This window comes from Aegilops tauschii, chromosome 3 (genome assembly GCF_002575655.3).
Source record: "Aegilops tauschii subsp. strangulata cultivar AL8/78 chromosome 3, Aet v6.0, whole genome shotgun sequence".
Classification (NCBI taxonomy): domain Eukaryota; kingdom Viridiplantae; phylum Streptophyta; class Magnoliopsida; order Poales; family Poaceae; genus Aegilops; species Aegilops tauschii.
Genome location: NC_053037.3, coordinates 1,457,936 through 1,478,543, shown reverse-complemented (window position 1 = coordinate 1,478,543; position 20,608 = coordinate 1,457,936).

The window sequence follows — 20,608 nt, the reverse complement described above, 5'->3', positions numbered from 1 at the left end:
TTTAATTAGCTCTAGCTCGTGTGCATGCTGCACAGTACGTACGGGGGCTAAGCTAACTCCATTGGCCATTGCTATACAGTACGTACACTGCTAGTTTTGTGTAATGACTTTGTCCCTCATGTATGAAATCTCAATGGTTTCTCATTCTTTCTTTCGAAAAGCAGTGATTTTCTACATCTTTCCATGGTGCCATGCCAGTAATCGATATGGATAAGAATTACGATTATTTCCTAAACGGAACATATCTAATGTCATGCATGCATATTAATTTTCAGTTCTGCAAAATCTAAATATTTATTCTATTTATTCAGATGTAGTATAACATTTTGCCATACATTTGTATTAATTTTTGGCATGCAGAGGGCTTTCTCTAAACTGTTACCCCCTCCGTTTCAAATTATCAGATGTTCTTACTTTTTTCTAAACCAGATGTATATAAACGTGTTTTAATGTGTTTGTTCACTCTTTTCAGTTTGTATGTAGTCCATATTCAAATATTCAAAACATCTTATAATTCGAAACGGAGGTAGTATATTCCACGGATCTCTTCTATACGCCTTCTTTCCGCACCCCCTTGATGCGCCATATGAACATGAATGTGTTTAGCTATTTGAACATGTATTGTTTGTATTACTTTGTATATTAATGATGTGTCAACAAATTAAGCATTCGCCATATCCCCTGTTGCGTCTGTCTCCGGCAGTTCAACTGTCTAGTAGGGTTTAGACATATGCCCTTTCTAGGTAGTTTCCCTAATCATCCCTAATATATCGACTTCAATGACCCATCATTCGGGTGGTAAAACTGCCACAAAAAGGTTACAGAACCACTAGAGATGGTTCGTTGTGTACTAGTGTATCCTAGACGACTCAGCTCAACAAGACTGGTGATGCCTTATTTATTTGTATGTGTAGTAAAACAATCAATTGAGCATGATACGGCTACTTGTGTGATCTCGTCTTGTTTCTCCTGTCTCTGATGTGTTTCACTTAGCCATCGGTATGAGGCTAGTTCTCTGATGACATTTTAGAGCAAAATACATGCATAATCATGGGTTCAAGTGTACTCACAAACAAGAAAATACAAATTTAGCATCTCATTTTCAAACAGGTCAGAAATGGTTATATATTATTTAACCAAAATTGACAGGCTCATCACGACAACACACACATATGGCCCCGTTTTTTGGATCAATAATAAAGCAACAAGTGAAATAGATGACGCACTAGAGTTATTTCAAATTAGAAAGAAGACTGAAGCCAACGTCGAAGCAAATCTCATCATGTTCTAATATCTTGGATTCGTTGCCTTTTGTCTGCGCCAATGAAGTACGGAATGAGCACCGTCTTCCAATAGGCTAAGAACACTATTGAACTGAGTGGAAACGGGGAGTGTACTCGTGTTGTCTTGCATGCCCAGACATGGTCAGTCCTTAGTGCTTCATAGGAAGGAATTAACTGATCGGTATGTGATACATTTTTTGTCTTTAGAGGCATCTACCTTTTGTCACGTATAGGTTTTCTTACTGTGTGCCGACATGCATGTGTGGCTGTCTGCACTCGCACGCTACACTACTACTACTAGTAGTATATTTTGTCCTGTAGATGGTCTTCTTAGTACTCCACAATAAAGGGTTTTCCCCCGCTTTATGTTATAAAGCAACGATCATGCATATGATACATCAAGCTCGCCGGGGCTGCGGCACAACCAAGCCCAAAGAAAAATGAGAGAAAGAAAACGGAAACAAATGCTAATACCGACGGATCGACGAAAACAAAGAACACCGAAGCCGTTGTGCCCACCAGAGAAGTCCCACCGTGCTCCTAGCACTCCGAAGCACCGCGTACCTAGCAACACCTTCAACAAGGAAAGCGACCACGACACCACTGCTGCCCGGACGAGTCCTAGGGTTTCTCCCGATACGCGGAGGGCAGTGGGGAAGGGGTACACCCGAGGCCCTTCAGGAAAGAATGGCGGTACCCGCATGAGTCACCGCGTCGGAGCAGGACAAGCGGATAGGGATTTCTCCCAACCCCAAAAACCACCGCCGCCCCTGACAATCCGGAGTGCTCCACCCAACATGCCGCCCACCTGCATGCGCCACCATGGCCACAACGCCCTCCGCAACGCCTCACCGTGGTGACCGGCATGAGGCCTAGAGGAAAGAAGAGGGGACAGCGAAACCGGGGACAACAACAATGCAGTCGAGCGCGGGAGGGAACAACCTCCGCCGCCCTCGTGAAAACCGATGGAACGCGACCGCGGGGGACACACCAGGCTCCTACTGGCCCGGTCAGGCCCAGACGGCCCCGTAAAGCCCCTGCCTCCACGTTGCAGCATGCCCAATGCCGGTGCCGCCACCACCCGGAGACCACCGCCGCACCACCTTGACCTCGAGGGAGCTGCACCGCCGAGGAGGGAATAGCCGGCCCGCCCTGACCCAGATGGGGCCCTAGGCGCCCAAATCTGGGTCGAGCAGGTGCCGCCGGCCACTCCCGCAACAGGACGCCGCCCCACAGCCAACGGCCGCAGCGCCGCACCGAAGATCACCCGGACTCGCGGGAACCACGCCGCCGAGCCTGACGGTCGTAGGCCGAGCTGCACCACCGCCGTCTGGAGCCCCCGCGCCACCCTCCACGCGCATGGGGGAAGGCCGACCAGCCGCCGCCAGCGCCGCGCAGGCAAGGCCCGGCGGACCACGCCGGCGGCGGCGGCGGCAGGGGAGAGGGAAGGAGAGGGGCCTGGAGGAGGAAAGGCAGGCTAGGGTTCACCCGTCGCCTGCGGGGGACGAGCAAGGAACCGAGGGGCAAAAGGTTCGGGACCGAGAAAATATTCCTCTTAGTACTCCCTCCATCCCACGATAACATAGCTTGAAACACGATCTTATATTGTGGGACGGAGGGAGTACTTAGTTACTCTATTGGTCCCTCATAAAGCTGATATGCATCTCTCGAGGAGTGTCCTAGGTCTCTCCCAATGCACCTTTAGCAGTTTATCATAGAAGAGATAAAAACTTAAGAAACAACTACCCCAAATGCATTGTTTCTTAGTGGTTATATAAAAAAATTAATTATTTGGGGTACATGTGATTCCGCTAGCAGATCTTTTGCCTATGGTCACGTGCAAGGGTTGTATGTTACCTAAGCTACAACATGGATGAGACTTGCCTGCTCCCCGCGCGTGCACCCATCCGTGCTCCCGCGTACGTGACTTGATTTGATTGGAACAAAATAAGGCCCGGCCCACCCCCTTAAAATCAGGGGGATGATTAGATTAAAAAGGAAAAAGAGAAAAAGACAGTCGTAGAATGAAGTGGGAGCACGGATGGGAGCATGAGGAGGAAGCAGGCAAGCCGGATCCGCTACAACATCCCCCTCTCTCTGTGTGTGTATCTCTCTCTTAGTTAATTACTACGCCACATCAGCAAAATAACTATAAAATCGTGCTAAGAAACCTGCACTAGGAGATGCCTTATCACTATGGGAAACAGCTAATTTGCCGTCAGGGGGATACAGACGGCAAAGGCCAAATTACTGACGGCAAACTCAGACGGCAACGCTTAATCGGCAAAGAGGTACTTTGCCGTCCGCATTCATCGGGCAGACGGCAAAGACGGATACGCGTGCTGTGTTTCTTCTTTGCCGTCTGTCTTTTTATTTATAGACAGCAAAGTGTTCGCTTTGCCGTCTGTAAATAAAAAGACAGACGGCAAAAAGCTTTGCCATCTGTTTTCTTATTCACAGACAGCAAAGTGTTCATTTTCTCGTCTGTCTTTTTTTTGCCGTCTGTTTTTTTATTTACACAAGGCAAAGTGCTCACTTTGCCGTCTATAAGTAGAAAAACATACGGCAAAGCATATTTTGCCGTCTGTAAGTAAAACGATAGACGGCAAAGTATGCTTTGCCGTCAGACATTCTTTGCCGTCAGCAGCTGCCGGCAAAATTGGTCTTTGCCGTCTGTCTCGATAAAAGTCTGACGGCAAAGAACAATACTGACAGCAAATTTCCTGTTTCCTGTAGTGTATATTGGTGTCTCTGAGAGGATATCAATGCTTCTAGGAGGGTGTAGCATCAATTAAATTGGCTTTTATGGAGGCACACTACCATCGATGGCGCGTCATGCATACACTGTTATTTGGCTTGTTATAATGATATATCTATCGTCGGATTCATAAACCCCACCACTAGATCCATCGATTCGGACCTTGGGGTGCCCCGTCGCGACCACTGCCGCTTCGCCGGATTAGTTCGTCGCCAACAGGCTTGCATGCTAGTCGATTCGTCCACCGCTGCCGGGCTTCTCCGCTGCCTCCTGTTGAAGATGGTGTTGCGCCAGCTGCCGCCACGACACCCTGCCATGAGCGGCACGTAGTACAACAGCATTGGTCACCAGTGGTCCCTGAGATCACACGTGAGGGAGACCGAAAGTGGCTCGACACCTTTGAGATCCCAGAGCTCGCAGCAACTACATACGCCACGGTGGCTCGACACCTTTGAGACCACACGGAGTTCCTCGACCCTACCATGCGGATCATGTCCTATGAGGAGGAGAAGGCACATCGCAGGGCTGAGGCGCAGCACAGGACGAGGCCAATGATCAGTTGTACATGGGGAAGTTCATCAAGGCGAAAACGAAACACATGGCGGCAAGGATTGCATTCCACTCCAAGAGGTAGGCGAAGCGCAGGAAGGATGACGAGGAGAATCACAGGATATATGCCGAGGTTGATGAGCGGTTGTATCAACTCAAGAGGGAAGGCTTCGACAACGATGACTAGGAGGTGAAGCCTTCAACCTGCAATGACCACGAGGCAGACCCGTCTGACGGAGGGCTGTTCGACATCGACTCAGACGAAGAGGACTTTGATGCATACCATGCACATCCAAAGACGCCTTCTCGGTGATGTTCTACGGTACAAGTGAGGAGCGGTAGTGTGATGGTCTATCAGAGTATGTCATTTTAATGTTTCAATGTTGAACATTTCATAGCAGAGTTCAAAATTTATGAATATGTAATGAATCATGATCACGCTTGAAAGTTAAGTGCACCAGGGCATATGTTAAACCAGAAAATTTTGAACTATTCGACCATATCAGAGGGAAAGCTTCGACAACGACGAGGAGTAGGTGAAGCCATCTACCTGCAATGACCACGAGGCAGACCCCTTTGACGGAGGGGCAACCGCGACATCGACTCGGACGAACTCGACTCCGATGCATACCATGCACATACAAAGACTCCTTCTCTGTGATGTTCTACTATAGAAGTGAGGAGTAGCAGTGTGATGTTCCATCGGAGTATGTAGTTTTAATGTTTGAATGAACATTTCATATTAGAGTTCAAAATTTATGAATATGCAATGAATCATGATCATGCTCAAAATTTATGAATATGCAATGAATCATGATCATGCTTGAAAGTTAGTGCACCAGCATTAGGGCATATGTTAAAATAGAAAGTTATGAACTGTTCGGCAAGCTTGAGAGGAGAGACTTTGACAACGACGAGGAGGTGAAGCCGTCTACCTGCCATGACCAGGAGGCAGACCCCTTCGGCAGAGGAGCGATCAACATCGACACGGATGACGACGACTTCAACGTATACCAGGCACGTACAAAGATGCCTTCTCCGTGATGGTCTATTGTAGAAGTGAGGAGTGGTAGTGTGATGGTCTATCGTAGTATATGTTGTTATAATATTTAAATGTTGAACAATTCATATTAGAATTAAAAATTTCTGAATATCCAATGAATCATGATCATGTTTGAAAATTTAGGGCATCTGTTAATATAAAGCAGAAAATTTTCCAGTGACCAAAAATCTTCTCTCTTTCCCCTATAATCGTTTTTGGGCACCAGGTTTTGATGGGCAATAAGCCACGGCGACTACGTCCAAAGCGTGTGCGTGTGCGAGCTGGGTGTGTCGAGTGTAGTCTGTGGTCGCGTGAGTCATAGACCGGGCATAGTCTGACCATTGTATGGCACTAGTAGGAAAAGGGGCTTTTACCCCGGTTGGTAAGGGCCTTTTGTCCCGGTTTTCGAACCGGGACTAAAGGGTCGTTACTAAAGCCCTAACCCTTTAGTCCCGGTTCTTACACGAACCGGGACAGAAGGTCCTCCACGTGGCCGCTGCTGCCAGCCCAGGCAGGGGGGCCTTTGGTCCCGGTTGGTGCCACCAACCGGGACCAATAGGCATCCACGCGTCAGCATTTCAGGGGCTGGGGTTTTTGTTTTTTTTGAAGGGGGGTTGGGGGGTTGGGGGGGTTTTGGGGGGTTAATTTAGGTGTTTCATATATTGTGTTAGCTAGCTAATTAATAGAGAGAAGTGTCCTCTCTTATCTCCGTGCTTGGTCGACGCTACGTACTATATACGTATGGAGAGGACTAGACACGCTAACTAGTAAGCAAATGAAGGAAACAGAAGATCGTCATGAACATATGCATATAGAGAGAAGTGATATCGACCACCTCTCCTTCTCCGAGAGATTGGTCGAACAACAAGTTCTCGTATATCTATCTGACACTACCGGGTACATATATACAATAATTATCTCTTACAATATAATCTCCTAATTAAATTGTAAGAACACAAGGTCCACATAGTATTCTCCGTTTTCAGCGATCACGTGGTCAAGGAAGAATGCCGCCAATTCCTCTTGAATTGCTCGCATACGATCTTCTGCTAGGAGTTCATCCCGCATCCGAAACATCTAATTTGAAGAAGGGGGTCAATACATATATATATATATATATATATATATATATATATATATATATATGAATAAATGAAACTCGACACAAATGATGGTAATAAAATAAAATTGTGAATATTATTGCTTACGCACTTCATATTGTTCGTCAGAGTAGCCCCGCTCACAGGTCGTGTGGTGGATAGACTCGCAAACGTAGTATCCACAGAAATCATTCCCTTGTTCCTGCCACAACCACTTTACAAGAAATAGAGGTCAATCTAACTGATAAGCAAGCATGCTAAATGGTATTGATGAAACTAGCACTTGAATCACTAGGATGTGCGGAACATGCTACTATAGTACTTACTTTCGGGTGTCTAAATTGCAGCTTCTTCAGCAGTCCCGGAGCTTTTGTGGTGAATTTTCTCCAAACCCTGCCAGACAAAAAAAACAATTACTTGATATCAGGAAAAGAACAAAGTTGCTGATATGGTGGATAATGATCGATTTAACTTACTTCTCGAGCATTTGAGTCATGTCCGCATAGTCCTGGGGATCTTTTCGTCTCGAGTCTAAGACGGTTACTACTCCCTGCTCAAGCTTAATCTCTAGGAGAATATAGTGGAAGCTGCGCATGCATGCATAAGTCATCAATTACATTACCACAACCTGGACTAATAAGGGAAACTGAATATGCACAAGACAGTAACACTCACTTGAAGTTGTGAGGAAAGAGTATTATATCTTTGTTTTGATTTAATACCAACGATCGTAGCAAGTTGGCCTCGGCTTCTTTGGCATGTTTTTCAACCGTATATGCATCTATGAGATTTGTGTTAATGAACCCAATATCACCGATTTGTCTTTTCTTCAATTGGGCGATCTTCAATCTGCATAATATAGTAAGGATAATTATAAATACATGCAATGAAAGAGCTGACCTATATAGAGAGACTTAATGACAGAAGTAGTACTACTTACATACAGTAGCAAGTGATCGTTGATTTATCGAGGGCCTTTTGATTGAAAAACTGGAAGAACTCCTCAAATGGTTCCATTCAGCAGTTCAATTCCAACGAGGTCATGCTCCGGTTTAACTCTCAGCGTCAAAGTATTCATCCCATCAGACTCTCTGCAGGTTTTCATGTACCAATCATGTAATCTTCGCATCATCGTTGTTAGAGATCTTCATCTTTGACGAGAGGCTTCCCGTAATGGTATTTGTGTTCGTCCACCTCCATGATTTCATAATGTACATCGTCGGGCAGGTAATCTCCAAGATTGCTATAACCGGCCACCATCCTCGGATCATTAGCGACGATGTCTTTAGACACCTTGAGCGGGGGCACGATTGGTTCGCTTGTTCACCGAGCTGGGCAATTTTTTTCCCAGCTCGTCGTTCTTTTAACCTTTGATCACTGACAGTACTTCCCGACCGCTCCGCTTCGACAAATGTCTTTGCAATAATGCGCTCATAGTTGCCTTTCGGCGGAGACTTTGGTGGTTTTGTCAGGGCATCCAGAGTGCGCTTTGCTTTCACCGGATCTACCTTCTCCTCCGGAGGTGGATGTTTCTTTTATTTCACCCCTTCAAAGAAGTTCTTCACTTCGGCTCGCACGATCTTCGCGTTCTCCTCCTCGGTCCTCTCGTATGGTAACTTCTCTGGAGTCTTCAGAGAAGGACCGAATCTGTATTGCCTCCCGCCTCTGGCAGCTGTGCTGCTAGACGCCGGCAGAGCAGACGGAGCGGCTGCGGCTGTCTTCTTTCCTTGCTTACGAGGCGGAGGAGAAGGACTATGACGCGCCGGAGCAGCCGGAGCGGCGGCGGGTCTCTTCCGCCCTTGCTGACGAGGCGGAGAAGGAGGAGGCTGGCTGCTCTGGCATGCCGGCGCAGGCGGAGAAGGAGGCGGAGTGCCGCCACGCGCCGGAGAAGGAGGCTGAGTGCCCTGATCACTCGCCGGAGGAGGAGGCGGAGTGCCGCCACGCGCCGGAGAAGGAGGCTGAGTGCCCTGATCACTCGCCGGAGGAGGAGGAGGCGGCGGAGTGCCCTTACTCGCCGGAGGCGTCCAGTTCGGAAGGTTAATGAGCTCCTTCCGCCATAGGCACGGAGTCTTCAGAGCTAAACCCAGCCGAGTCTCCCCTTCATCGGTAGGGTGGTCAAGCTGGAGGTCCTCAAATCCCTCCGTTATTTCATCCACCATCACCCTAGCATATCCTTCTGGAATCGGCCGGCAGTGGTAGGTTGCGCCAGGTTCAGGAGGTAAAACAGAGCCAACAGCCGCCTTGACTTTGAAGTTCCGCCATTCCACCATAAGGTGGCAATGTTGAGACTCCCTGATAGCATCCACGGGGTAGCTAGCAGGAGCCGTCAAGACATGCTCCGGCTGAAGCAGCTCGGTGGAAGCCACGCTGCTTCTCCGCTGAGATGGCGGGGTAGCTTCGGGGGTAGTTTCGGCATGTCGATTGCCGTCTCGTTCCTCTAGCGCTTGAACCCTTTCGCGCAGCTTCTGAATTTGGGTCTGCTCCATTTTTTTCCTCCTCTCCTGGCTTTTGTAACCGCTTGCGTCCGGAAAACCAGCCTTCCACGGAACGGAGCCTGGCGTGCCTCGTGTCCGTCCAGGGTGCTCAGGATTCCCGAGGGCCATTGTGAGCTCGTCGTTCTCTCTGTCTGGAACGAACGTCCCTTCCTGCGCTGCATCGATATATTGCTGAATCTTCTTGACTGGTATTCTCAAAAGCTCGTTCGTCCAAACGCACCTCCCTGATACAGGGTCCAAGGTTCCGCCAGCCCCGAAGAACCAAGTCCGGCAACGGTCTGTCCAGTTCATTGTCTGTGGTTCGATCCCTTTTTCAAGCAGATCATTCTCAGCCTTGGCCCACTTAGGCCGGGCTTTGAGGTAGCCACCTGACCCCGTGCAATGGTGAAGCTTCTTCTTCGCAGCATTCTTCTTGTTTGTCACTGACATCTTCTTACTCTTTTCCGATGTCTTGTGGGCCACAAATGCGGGCCAGTGATCTCTGATCTTCTCATACCGGCCGATGAATTCTGGTGTCTCTTCTTTGTCGACAAACGTTTTCAGCTCATTCTTCCACCTCCTGAATAGGTCTGCCATCTTCTTAAGAGCATGAGACTTGATTAATTGCTCTTTAACTGGCTTCTCCGGATCCTCCTCTGGCGGTAGGGTGAAATTTTCCTTCAGCTCAGTCCAAAGATCATCTTTCTGTAGGGTAACGCGACAGAAAACAAAAATTTTCCGACCTACGCACCATCCCAGGACCACTATGGAGACTGCATACATGGTTTGATCTTTTTCGTTACCGACTCGTAGTGCAGCGGGAAGTAGAGTCGATGACGATCGGCGGTGCAGATCCCCGCAGCTAGGATTTACAACCTCCCAACCGCGAGGATGTATACCCTCATCTGCTCCTCAGACAGCCCTCCGGGAGGCGGTCGAACAGCCCCCTCGGACGGTGTCGCGGACAGCCCTTCGGGAGGACCTTCGAAACTCGAACGGTCACTCGGATAGCCCTTCGGGAGGACCTTCGAAACTCGGACGGTCACATGGACAGCCCTTCGGGAGGACCTTCGAAACTCGAACGGTCACTCGGACAGCCCTTCGGGAGGAACTTCGAAACTCGGACGGTCACATGGACAGCCCTTCGGGAGGCACTCACGAACTAAGAACGAAACTACGATCTCTCTACAGAGTTGCACACATACGGTGTCATCTATCCGGCAGGGCTTCGCCGTCCAGAACTAGTTCCTGTCGGAACCCAGACAACCTTTCGGCTCTACGAAACTATTTCGCGGGGAGGGAGAGAGAAGCCAGATCATTGCATGGCACTTGTATGTGAGAAGGGATGAGGTTTGGGCTGCCCACTCCTCCTCTATTTATAGGAAAGCCAAGGGGTAGGGATGGCTCACAAAAACCCAAAATGCCCATGCAAATGTCACACATGAAGGGTATAATGGGGAGTGAAGTGGAGCTCCATGGAGCCCCACACATGTGGCCGGCCAACCCCCTTGGGGGACCCCCATGAGGAGCATGCTTGGCCCACAAGCCCTTCTAGAAGCCTTTTGGAGATATCCCAAAAGGTGACTCACCACAAAATATCCCAAAAAGCACTTTCACTATTCACGACGACATTTTTCAGCGTCTGTTCGAACTGAAAATATTTATGTGGGCTTAGAACATTTCCAGTACACACCAAAATTATTTTCAACGCGTTCCGAAACAATTCCGGTTTAGTGATTTTCATCTGCGAAAAGCATCTGAAGTGGCTCCGGCAGCTCCGGAACATTTCCGGTTTTTATCTCAGAAAATTCCAAAAAGCTTCCAGAATGATTCTGGCATCCTCCAAGAATTATCAGGCATGTGCCGAAACCAATTTGACTTAATGGTGTATCCCGAAACAACTTTTCGGTATCATCGAAACTTATCCGATGACCTCTCTCTGCGGTACGATTCCGCTGTCCGAAACTTTTCGGTGTCTGAAACATTTTCGGTGATTTTCTCTCAGACTCCCTCTCTAGTATTCATCAGATAGATGACCCTTAAGCGTGTGACCCTATAGGTTCGGTGAAGTATAGACATGACCTGGAACCCCTTCCGATCAATGATCAACATCGGAGCCGTGGACACCCATATTGACCCCTATACCCACACGAATGAATATTCGAGTGAACCTCCAGTTGCAGTGAGCTATTCCTGTTGCTTCGCGATATGTCACAAACACCCGAGGTGAGATTTATTGCATGCCCATGGACGAACAATTTGTCCACCATGCAAGTTACCTCGTTACCGGTTTTGTTCTCTTTTCTCGTTTCCGTGTTCCGGCATCCCAGTGATCAAATCACACTGTGTCTGGCCAGACGATGATGGATACCATAATACCGAGAGGGCCCGAGAATATCTCTCCATTGTCGGAGGAGCAAATCCCAATCTTGAGCTATCAAGTTACTTGACACACTTTTCCATGAACCCGTAACCCGCCGTAATAGCCACCCATTTATGGATGACGTTTAACAAACCCCAAAGTTCATGAAGCAAGCATGAAGAAACTCGATACTCTCATGGTCTAAGGAATCATGCAAACGTTAACCATCTCTGTGTTATGTACCATTAACTTGTGACGAATGAATCTCTTAGCATAACATCATGCCGGGTCGATTCAACACAAATGTTCTCTTAACATTGTGCCCTCAAGGTTGCTGACATAGACATGCCCATGATCAGGAAAACATAACCATCATGCAACACTTGAGCTAGTCTTAGAGGCCAGACTAGGAATACATTTTACCGTTTATTATTCCACACGTGCATATGAGTCTTCCTCCGAGCCTCGTGGTTATTGCAGACTCGAGAACCATAGCAGTTATAGCATGGAACATAAACATAATTATGAACTCGGAGATAAATAATATCATTTATTATTGCCTCTAGGGCATATCTCCTACAGACTCCCACTTGCACTAGAGTCAATAATCTAGCTTATGCTAATGCACTTCACAGGTGTAACTATGCTTTGCTTGTGGTATAGCCTGATGTCCAACGGATCTGACGACTTCAGTTCCTTGTGTATCTTTGCATGTCCTCGCGTTTTCATGTTTTCACAAAATTCATATTTTGTGTGGACTTGGCTTTGTATGTATGTGAATCATAGGTCGAACCTGGATTCCTCAGACTGAGTTATGGAGCAACTACCTGCAGTAGTGTCCCACTGTCAAAAGCCATCTTGGAACTATACTAAGTTCATGAATGAACTATATGATTCAACATCTTCTTTGTCGCTTCTAAAGCGTCAACATACTTAGCCCTTCTTATAGAATTCGCCACAGTAACTAGTTTGAACAAATTCCAACTAACTGTGCCACCACATTGTGTGTTACACAAAACCCTTAATTTAAATCGAAAATCGCATGGAGAAAAGATGAAGACTGTATCGATGTAACATTTTACAACGAACTCTTCATGATCTCTGCTTGCGAGAAAACCATGTCATCAGTACTTACTCTAGTACTCTGTGACATCTTTCACTGTTGTCCCATGATCAGTAATTTGATCACTTTGGTATCCATACTCGCAACACCTTGGGAGTATCGGACATATCTGGTTGTTTTACATACCATGGAATACATGATTAATCCAAACACAAAAGTGTGTGGAATCTACATCATGTATTTTACTCATCAGTGTTTTGGGACACCGAGTCTTGCAAAAACTCTTTCCATGTGACTTTGGCAAGAATCACTCCTTGGCGTTTTAAATGCTAAAAGGTTTTAGCATCTTGTCAATATGTATTCATTGCTTAGCCCCATAAGGTAAATCTATCTCCATAGATCATCATGCCTAATATTGAGGCCATTTAGCCTAAGCACTTCATCGAAAAACTATTTTCAAATGAAGTCCTAATTCGTGTCAAGAAATTTATTTCCAATTACCAATGTGCCAAGCACATAAGGTTTTTAGAAATATTATTACGCTCCCACTTACTTTCTTGAATTACAAGCATCTTCGTTACCCATTGATGAAGTCAAAATCCCTTTGACCATTTCATCAAAACACGAAGATTCCAACTCCATTTTGCTCTCTTCTGTCCATTGCTGGGACTCTGAAGTTTGCATACCTACTAGCATCCTCTGGATCGACAAATTACTTTGGACTGTATCATATACAAGTCCTAGCTTTCATTTCCATCAGATGGAAATCCTTTTATCATCCATGTTTCATATCTCATGATTGAAATATGTATTAATTGCTAGTTCAACCCGAACCGACTTTAAGCATCGCTACGATGAAAACAACCTCATCGTAGTCAACTCTTGAACTTGTTATTTAAACAAGTCGAGCTTTATGGATAAAACATTTTATCCGTATCAGTTTTAAGTTCCATAAATATTCGTTAGACTCTAAGTCTTCCGAAAGGTGTATCAAGGTTTTAATCTTGAATCACTTATATGGAAACTAACTCGGGTTGTATTGGCATTTAGCCAATTCCGGAGTCAGGGCCCATCAATGCTTCCTTGTGTATCGTAGGTATAATGTTGTCTAACAACAATATCTCGTTTGCGCACCTGAGAGGTTTGCACGAGCCTTTCCTACGTGGTTCAGCTGCAAGTTCGACCGAAGTTCATACATTTTGTTGTAGAGACTTCCGTATTAGTCGCAGGAGGAAACTCTGGAATCACTTCCAAGGTCTCTTTCCTTTGATCTGATGACGTAGATACTGTTTATCTCGTCGAGTTGCACTATTCTCCCACTCACCTTTTTGAAAGAACCATTCTCTTTAAAAGCACACCGTTTCGCGGCAAAACTATTTGCCTCGGTATAGTGAGGGAGGAATACCCAACATTTTGGTATAACCTACAAAGTAGCACTTGTCTGATTTGGAATAGGTTTGTAACCTTTTACACAAGCCCCATATTCCAAATGTTAAGAAAAGATATAACATGGTTGGGTGTACCATACCATGGCTTCATTTCAACAGACCCGATGTAGCTCTTTTCAGTGTAAAAGCCGCAGTCTCTAAAGCATCACTTTAAAAGGATAATGGCAAATTTATTTATGTCATCTTTGACCTTACCATGTCATAAATGGTTTGATTACATCTCCACGGACTTTCCACTTGCAGTGGTGTTCCGGGAGGTGCAAGTTTATGAAACCCCTTTCACAACTCATCAGACATTCGCTAAACATGTAACTCAAATATTCCTTTGTGCAATCAAATTGCAGAAACATAATTTTCTTGTTACAATAACTTCTACTTCATTTTTGAGAACCTTTCGAACGATTTCAAAAGATCCAGACTTACGTCTCATCAAGTAAATATCCATATATCTACTTGAGTCATTTCTGAAGATAAATAAATCCACCACTAACAACACTTATCGGACTACACACATCAAATGTATGATCACTAATAAGTTTGTTGTTCGTTCCTTATGGCCTGTGAACGGTATTTTAGTCACTTCACTTTTCGGAGGAAAGTTGCAAGTGTCAGATGATTCAAAATCAAAAAGACTTCAAAAATCCATCATAATGGAATTTTCCATGCGGGTTTCTCCAATGTGACCAAATGTAGTGCCACACTTGTGTGGTATTCTTTTAGTCTTGCGACATTTAGCGTCAGTGTTATGGATGTATCATATTATCCTCAATATTCATAGCATACGTCCCATCGATGATGGAAGTATGGCCCTTATGTTATTCATAATACTTAACAACAATTGTTGTTTTTATGAACAACTCTTTTGCAACAAACATTGTGCAATGGGCTAGAGTGTATGAAACTCTAAAATGAATTATGAAAGTAAACCCAGAGGTATTGTATTATTATCAATATTCATAACATACATCTCATTCATAATGAAAGTATGGCCCTTGTGTTATTCATAACATCGAACATAAAAAGTTCTCTTATGAACAACCTTCTTGAAAGATACCTTATGCAATGGGATAGAGTTTGTAAAACTCTAAATGAATTATGAAAATAAATACAGACGGCAATACACCGATGGAAGGTATAGTAACATTTACCATGTTCCCTGTGTATACCTTAACCTCATTTCTAGCTAGTCTTTCAGGCCATAGTAGTTCTTACATCGAGTTGCAACAGAATGCAATCGAGCGGGCATTTTTGTGATGAACTCACAATACCCAAGAATTAGTGATTAACATGTTTAACCATAATTCGCAAGAACTATATCTTTGACCAGCCTTCTATACATCAAAAACTTGTATGACATTCATACATGAGCTGGATATTCCAGTCTTCTTTCCTTTTGCCTTTATACTTCTAGCAGTTTAACTTTTAGTATTTCTCCTACTCTCAGAAGAAGCACCCAACTTAAGAGTGGCATTAGCCCCGGACTTCCTAGGCGTGTAAGTCATACTAACACCCTTTGGACACTTCCTTTCTCTTTAAGTTGTTGTTTTATTCACCTTTCATTATATGACAGGCGTTCTTCTGGATCCCTTTCCCAACAGTCAAATGCATAGTAAACACTTTTACTAATACTTGCAAACAAACATTGCTTTGTTTGTATCTGAAAATAATTTTCAGTTCCATGAATATCATATAACTATCCCAACTTTCGAAGTTTTGGGTTTCATGGAAGCAAACATATTCCACTTGACCGTAACAGAATTCTAGCTTTTGGATCGAAGGACGAGAGTCACATGATCCATAGCATTAGCGGGAGGATACAGAAAGCATGCGATAGGACAAAGTCCTTCTCGGCACTTTTGAGGACAATCCTCATATTACGTTACCAATCGTAAAGTTTTAACCAGATATTTAACAGCTATTCAATTTTAATAGGGAAGGTGGAAATGCGAGCCATTTTTCTACAACTATTATGCAAGAAACACTTAAACAGTGTTCATAATTAATTGCACTGAGAATTAAACATGTTAATTCAACAGTGCACTCCCACTCAAATCAATATCTCTCATAATTGATTTAGAGTGATTCAAGATCCATATTTCTATTCGATGCCATTGACAGGTTCATCACTGATGACACAAATTTCAATCGGTAGGCCAACTTACCGATCACATCTCTATGTGATTCTTGTTCATCTTTCGATGGGCGTGTTCCGAGCTCAGGACTCTCCTGCCTGAACGTCAAAGACAACCAAGTGATCTTGCTGCGAGGTCTGACCTCACCCGCCTCATTCCTCTCGATTCGTTCGTGCTCATGTGTACATGGCGCACCCCGAAAAGATACGAATTTCAGACGGTGCTACACTTGGGTGAACACTAACTACTTTGATATTTTAAGTGAGAGATCACCCTAATAAAAAGCGACTACCGCGCAATCAAGAAGGGTGCATCATAAGGGATAAACATCTCAGGCAATTCATAATAGCATGATATGGTATAGCCCTTTCTGACGGAGAAGACTTTCATTTCTTCGTCTTCGGCATTCGCGTCAGTGTTCACCTTCGCGAAGATTGCCACCACCTTGTCGATGCACCAGATAATATAGCTATCTAACAAAATAATGCATTACAACAAGGTTGACACGTAGGTCATTAAAGTGCAATCATATGGCTCCAGCCATCATGCCGAATCATGACACGCAGGTCATGCTAATCAAATTACATCATATAGTCATCTCATACATAATCAAATTAGTATGAGCACTGCTATACCACATCACATGCACATTCTGCAAAACCAAGTTAGACGCCTCTAATCGGTTTATGCAAAATTTATTTTACGTGGCTTCTAAGGTTTTGACTTAAACCGCAGCTACCAACATTTTATCATCAAGTATGATTATTCAAGTTGCTAGATTAACATCTCGGGGTGTATGAAACACGAGATAATTAAATCTCAAGCCCCATACTAAACTTTGTCATACGCATGACCCCCGTGCAGATCATATCTGCAATGCCCTTTCATCTGCGAATTTCATCTTTCTTTTGACTACGGCAGAACCCAAAGAACTGATAGCACTTCCATGATCAATCAGGATCACGGATTGCCAGAACTTTGTCAAATTCCACCATGCTGTCTCGAGATTGAGCAAACGCAAATTCTAGGGAAGCAACAAGAACCTCGGGTAACAGATTTCATCTGTCACCCGCATAAATAATTTTCAGCAATAGATCTCATCTACTACCTAATTATATTATGCAATACCCATACATCTCCATGTATTCTAGATCGAAACCTGCATCTACGCATAGCACGACTCTTGATGCCACTGTAGGGTAACGCGACAGAAAACAAAAAATTTCCGACCTACGCACCAGCCCAGGACCACTATGGAGACTGCATACATGGTTTGATCTTTTTCGTTACCGACTCGTAGCGCAGCGGGAAGTAGAGTCGATGACGATCGGCGATGCAGATCCCCGCAGCTAGGATTTACAACCTCCCAACCGCGAGGATGTATACCCTCATCTGCTCCTCAGACAGCCCTCCGGGAGGCGGTCGAACAGCCCCCCCGGACGGTGTCGCGGACAGCCCTTCGGGAGGACCTTCGAAACTCGAACGGTCACTCGGACAGCCCTTCGGGAGGACCTTCGAAACTCGGACGGTCACATGGACAGCCCTTCGGGAGGCACTCAAGAACTAAGACCGAAACTACGATCTCTCTACAGAGTTGCACACATACGGTGCCATCTATCCGGCAGGGCTTCGCCGTCCAGAACTAGTTCCTGCCGGAACCCAGACAACCTTTCGGCTCTACGAAACTATTTCGCGGGGAGGGAGAGAGAAGCCAGATCATTGCATGGCACTTGTATGTAAGAAGGGATGAGGTTTGGGCTGCCCACTCCTCCTCTATTTATAGGAAAGCCAAGGGGTAGGGATGGCTCACAAAAACCCAAAATGCCCATGCAAATGTCACACATGAAGGGTATAATGGGGAGTGAAGTGGAGCTCCATGGAGCCCCACACATGTGGCCGGCCAACCCCCTTGGGGGACCCCCATGAGGAGCATGCTTGGCCCACAAGCCCTTCTAGAAGCCTTTTGGAGATATCCCAAAAGGTGACTCACCACAAAATATCCCAAAAAGCACTTTCACTATTCACGACGACATTTTTCAGCGTCTGTTCGAACTGAAAATATTTATGTGGGCTTAGAACATTTCCAGTACCCACCAAAATTATTTTCAACGCGTTCCGAAACAATTCCGGTTTAGTGATTTTCATCTGCGAAAAGCATCTGAAGTGGCTCCGGCAGCTCCGGAACATTTCCGGTTTTTATCTCAGAAAATTCCAAAAAGCTTCCAGAATGATTCTGGCATCCTCCAAGAATTATCAGGCATGTGCCGAAACCAATTATACTTAATGGTGTATCCCGAAACAACTTTTCGGTATCATCGAAACTTATCCGATGACCTCTCTCTGCGGTACGATTTCGCTGTCCGAAACTTTTCGGTGTCCGAAACTTTTTCGGTGATTTTCTCTCAGACTCCCTGTCTAGTATTCAACAGATAGATGACCCTTAAGTGTGTGACCCTATAGGTTCGGTGAAGTATAGACATGACCTGGAACCCCTTCCGATCAATGATCAACATCGGAGCCGTGGACACCCATATTGACCCCTATACCCACACGAATGAATATTCGAGTGAACCTCCAGTTGCAGTGAGCTATTCCTGTTGCTTCGCGATATGTCACAAACACCCGAGGTGAGATTTATTGCATGCCCATGGACGAACAATTTGTCCACCATGCAAGTTACCTCGTTACCGGTTTTGTTCTCTTTTCTCGTTTCCGTGTTCCGGCATCCCAGTGATCAAATCACACTGTGTCTGGCCAGACGATGATGGATACCGTAATACCGAGAGGGCCCGAGAATATCTGTCCATTGTCGGAGGAGCAAATCCCAATCTTGAGCTATCAAGTTACTTGACACACTTTTCCATGAACCCGTAACCCGCCGTAATAGCCACCCATTTATGGATGACGTTTAACAAACCCCAAAGTTCATGAAGCAAGCATGAAGAAACTCGATACTCTCATGGTCTAAGGAATCATGCAAACGTTAACCATCTCTGTGTTATGTACCATTAACTTGTGACGAATGAATCTCTTAGCATAACATCATGCCGGGTCGATTCAACACAAATGTTCTCTTAACATTGTGCCCTCAAGGTTGCTGACATAGACATGCCCATGATCAGGAAAACATAACCATCATGCAACACTTGAGCTAGTCTTAGAGGCCAGACTAGGAATACATTTTACCGTTTATTATTCCACACGTGCATATGAGTCTTCCTCCGAGCCTCGTGGTTATTGCAGACTCGAGAACCATAACAGTTATAGCATGGAACATAAACATAATTATGAACTCGAAGATAAATAATATCATTTATTATTGCCTCTAGGGCATATCTCCTACACTTTCTGCATATCATTGACATAAGACACCTCAGGGTCTTCCTTCTTAGGCTTATACCATTGCTAGATGCTGATCGGGATCTTGTCCCTAACTAGAACCCCGCACTAAGCAGCAAATGCATCCTTTGTCCGGATGGGTTCAATCGGTTGGCCGTCGCGCGCGATTGCTGTGATCTCAAACCTTTCATCCGAGCGCAACTTTTTCTTCGGGCCTCGTCTCTTTACCGAAGTTGTGCTCGATCCGGAGGGCTAGAAAAAAGAAGAAAGACGAGTGTTAATTAATATGTGTACATACCAAAACAATGAATGCATCAATTAGCTAGTCAGCACAGGCTTAACTAATATATTTACCTGGCCGGACTCTGTTCGGTCACCGGAGCCGTCACCACGGGCCCCTTCTTGCACCAGCATTGGGTCACCGGAGCCATCATAATCATGTCTTTCCTCCTCCACTCTTTGATCACCGTAGCCTGCTTCTTCACCCTGTTCTTCCAGACCATCATTGTCGTTAAGATACGACAAGATATCACCTCCGGCTAAGATTCTGTCCCCCAACACCTCTTCTGCTTGCTCGTCTCGTCCGTGCTCCATTGTTTCTGCAAATATTACAACACGGCAATTATTACACAAACATGACAGCAGGTGGATATATTAGTGCAAACGTAGACCTAGCTTATTCCGGGTTTGGGGTGGCCTCGGCAACGCTTCAAGGGTAGGGGCGCGGCGCGAGGGGGTAGGAGACCGACATCGTTTTTTTCTAGGGTTTGGGTGTCCTCGAGAGTTTTGGCCGAGCGAGAGGGCCGGGGGGGGGGGGGGGGGGGTGCTCCCGTGGTATAAGTTATCACGGTTGAGAGGGGGTATAAATATCGACCGTCCATCATGTCGAAGTTATCTGGGAGGGAGTTATATATATCGACAACGACGACATACATACATGGGAAAATAATGTTATCGGGGAGGGGGTATATCGATCCCCCCTCGTGTTGAAGTCATCGGGAGAGGGGTATATCGACGACGACAGACCCGATAAAACATAAGAAAACGAAGAAGAAATA